Here is a 4,123-nt window from a genome sequence, read left to right as displayed (position 1 = left end):
TTCTTTGCAACAATTATACTGTCATGGCCTTTGCGCGATGCGTCTCGTGCATGATCTCATTTGATCAGGTCCTGAAAGATATTTTATAATGTAAGTGTTGAATATTGCTGTTATGGTAATCTTGTTGCTATAAAAATTATAAATTTAAATCAAAACTAGTTTGTTTGCTTGTTGTTTTTGGTTGTTTATTTTGCAATTTTAATCCCCTGATCACATGTGACTTAACGCTTTTCATAAATAAATACGTTTGATAGAAAATACTGTTCGAAAATGTACCAAGATACGTGGTTTTATTTTGCTGTGTGGACTGGTCGGAAGTGTGACACCTTTAAAATGCAATAACCAGTACCCTGTATAGTTTTACCTCTAAACAAATCCAGCTTTTCTTGGTCAAGGAGAGGGCGCGGTTTTCCCACTCCTGTTCTCCTCATGTCGGCCAGCTTGTGCAGGGTAAAACCTGGTATTCAAGTCCATACATCAGGTAGTCTCTTTTTTGCTCCCTTTTTTGGCAGGCGATGCGATGATGCACATTCTTTCCATGGGGCTTAACCTATAAATTTAAAAGTTCTCATTTAATATGGGGGAAAATCTGTTCATTAATGACCAAAAATAGGTATAAATAACTTTAAGATGACAATAACCATAAAATACAGCCATAATAATTCAAATGGTGTTGTTTTTCTTTAAAATTGCATTACATTTACTCATCCATTTACATTTCCCAGTGACAATACATAAATATGATAATGATCATTATTAATTCAATAAACTAAATAAAAAAGGGATGCAGAATTGAAAATACGAACCTGTTACAACAGACTGTTCTTCAGTATTCCAAAAATACAGGCAGTTGTTGAACTAGACCATATCACTTTTTATGTCTTTAACCACCCACTTTTAATCTCCTTTGCAACAAACTTATTGTTGATTTACACATTGTAGTAAATACACATTTTTTTCATCACACAATACTTCATGCTGAAAGTATTTCAAGACATTTTACACTAAAATAATAAGTCTTAATTCTAGCTTAAAGTCAGTTGCTGATGCTGCTTGTTTTCAAAAAATAACTTCCTATCTGTGGTTCTCAAATAGATGGTGCCTGAACAAATCAAAAGTATATCAACACCCCTTAGTTAGGCTAAGATGGAGGACTGATAGGGACTGGCTATTCTCTTATCTGATACCATGCTGTGTCTAAGCCAAAAATTGCATAATTTGAGAAATACTGATAAGGCAGTCATTTCAACACCAAAATATTTATTGAATAATACACAGCACCCTTAACACATTATATTTAATTGTAAATATTTAAATATAACATGCTGAATGGTTTTAGCAAATAATATTAATAGTATACATATTATTTTAATTGCCTTTTAAAATGTATGTTTATGGTCAATGTGGTAGACATTAATTGTATTAGGGTATAAATATCAGTATAAGAAAGTTCAAATACTTATTTATGTTGAAGAAATATAATTGATACTATCAAGCCCACATAATACTTTTGACACTTTCAATATTTTTAATTAGTTACACACAGTCTGATTTAGGTGGAAATTTTTAGAAATGTTTGAGATTAAAACGTAAGCAATAGGGTATGCATTGAAATTGTATGATAAAGTATGTAAACATTAATCAGGTTAATATGGACAACCAGTAATTATTCAAACTGCCCCTTATATTATTACAGGTTACTGAGATATATGTCTATGTTTAATCATTTGATGTAAATAAATTGTTAGAGCCTGCAACAATTTTGTTTCTTGTTCAATTTCTGTACAACATTTGCTAAACGGTTGTTAAAGACGCACTTTTTAAGAAGTGTGTTAAACATGTGTCTTTTTAGATACATTCTTTTAAAACAGATCATATGATAAAAACGCACTTATGAAATAAAAGACTAACTTATGCTTAAAAAAGACGCACATCAAAATAGAAAAACGCACTTTTGTGAGAAAAAACCCACATCTGTAAACCTTAAAACACACTTCTTAGATAAAAGACGCACTTCCTAAATAAAAGACGCACTTCTTAGATAAAAAACACACATTTTGCTCACATCTACACTCAAAAGCGCACTTACAGATGAAGAAAACACACAAAAAACGCACTTCCTAAATAAAAGACGCACTTCTTAGATAAAAAACACACATTTTGCTCACATCTACACTCAAAAGCGCACTTACAGATGAAGAAAACACACAAAAAACGCACTTTTTCACTAAAATAACGCACTTGAAAAGCAAAAACGCACAAAAAGCGCACTTAAATGCACTTTTGATCACTGAAAACGCACATATTAACAAAAAACACACAATTAACGCACTTTTAAGTGCGCTAAATGTGTGTTTTGGTAAAAAGTGCATTTTTATTTGACAAGGGTTAATCTCGACTGGATTATGTGCTTCATTCTGCAAAGAAAGCAACAATAGTTTATAATCAAAGATTCTAATAATTTTTATGAACAATAGTGAATACCAGGTTTATAAATAAGCTTTTGCCACTTACAAGCTTCCATGTGTTCTTTTACACAAACACCAAACAATTTCTATGAATAATCATATATAAGTTTTGAGATGTTTTTATGCCCCCGGTAGGGTGGCATATAGCAGATGAACTGTCCATCAGTCAGTATGTCAGTGTGTATGTCAGTCTGTCCGTCCGTCCGAAAAAACTTAAGCGTTGGCCATAACTTTTGCATTATTGAAGATAGAAACTTGATATTTTGCATGCATGTGTATCTCATGAAGCTGCACATTTTGAGTGGTGGAAGTTCAAGGTCAAAGTCAAAGGTCAAAAAAAAAAATAAAAAAAAATTCAAAGTGGCGTTCTCATGAAGCTGCACATTTTGAGTGGTGGAAGTTTAAGGTCAAGGTCATCCTTCAAGGTCAAAGGTAAAAAAAAATTATATTTCAAAGCGGCGCAATAAGGGGCATTGTGTTTCTGACGAACACATTACTTGTTTTCATGAATATGCAAATAAATTTATATAAACCCTTTTGCATGTGATTTCACAAATAAAGAAATACTTGGCATTTGGTAAGTCCTTTGTTGAAGTAGATAAGTTTGTAAAAAAAATGCTGTTCCGAACTGTCAGCGTCACTTGCTTTTTTTTAAATAGAGTGTAACTTTCTTATTTGTAAGAGTATCATGTAAACAAGTAATTAACAGAAATTCCATTGTTCCTATGTAAGCACCTTATACAAATAACAATCACAAAATGAATTCAATTTTATATTTTAATGAATCGATGTTTAGTGGACAATACATAAGGATCGTTTGATGATTGTTATGATTATGAAACTGGGAAAACAAATTACAATCTATTGTTAGTCCTTTTTTGTACTGTTGCCCTTTGTAACACATTTGATTTTAATTAGAATATTGTGACCTTTAGTGCAACCATAATATTTGTAGTCAGTTTAAATAGACACAGGTTCCGGCCGTAGTATATTAAAAAATGTGCTTCAGAAATAAAAATGCTGGAAAATGTCGGCTGCTAAGCACGAAAGAAACTTCCATTATCGGCGTGCATGCCAAATATGTTCCAATTAGTTACGTGACCCAAACTAGCTTATCATTGATGGGGAGGGTTGGCAGATTAACCTTAAGGGCAAATTTCGTATGAAAGGTAATGTTAAAACAGAATGGGCTAGGGCTGGATGATGCGATATTCAAAAGGACATGATAGTCAAGCACAATAAAAGTACCGAACACAATGATGCAGAGGAGAAAATAGGTAAGTTTTTATCAAATTGTAAAAAACTATAAATTGACAAAAAGTTTTGAGGGAAAAAACTAATTGTTGCAAAAAGCTTGTAGTGAAAACAAATTTACATGAAATCTTATCTGTTGCTCTGATGTTTACATTGTACAATGGTGTGTACATACAACATGAGCAATCAAGAAAATGATCAAGATGTTCTGTTACAACTTGGAGGCAGTGATTTTCTTTTAATTGTAAATAATGAGTGGACTCTGAGTCATGAATGTGTATTGTTGGAAAATACTGTTTTTATATTTATCAATACAGAAAGAGTGTTCTAGATGCAAACATGTTCAGTCTGCATTTAGTTGATTAATTGAGAATTGCAGTTTGGCAAATTTTATCTTATTT

General features: G+C 32.1%; 1 long non-coding RNA gene across 1 annotated transcript in view; it reads right to left on the bottom strand.

Annotated features, from left to right (window-relative positions):
- LOC127878026 (uncharacterized) overlaps positions 1-2,385 on the bottom strand; it is a 2,655-nt gene extending 270 nt beyond the window's left edge. Inside the window, exons 1-2 of the long non-coding RNA XR_008048713.1 lie at positions 365-2,385; positions 1-71 (exon numbers count right to left, since the gene is read on the bottom strand). The exon at positions 1-71 is cut by the window's left edge and continues 270 nt beyond it. This is a non-coding gene — a long non-coding RNA (uncharacterized LOC127878026). The remainder of the gene's footprint in view (positions 72-364) is intronic.
- Between the last annotated feature and the right edge of the window lie 1,738 nt (positions 2,386-4,123).

The sequence above is a fragment of the Dreissena polymorpha genome, chromosome 4 (assembly GCF_020536995.1).
Source record: "Dreissena polymorpha isolate Duluth1 chromosome 4, UMN_Dpol_1.0, whole genome shotgun sequence".
Taxonomy (NCBI): domain Eukaryota; kingdom Metazoa; phylum Mollusca; class Bivalvia; order Myida; family Dreissenidae; genus Dreissena; species Dreissena polymorpha.
Note: the sequence above shows the minus strand (reverse complement) of the source record. Positions and strands in the feature narration are given on the sequence as shown.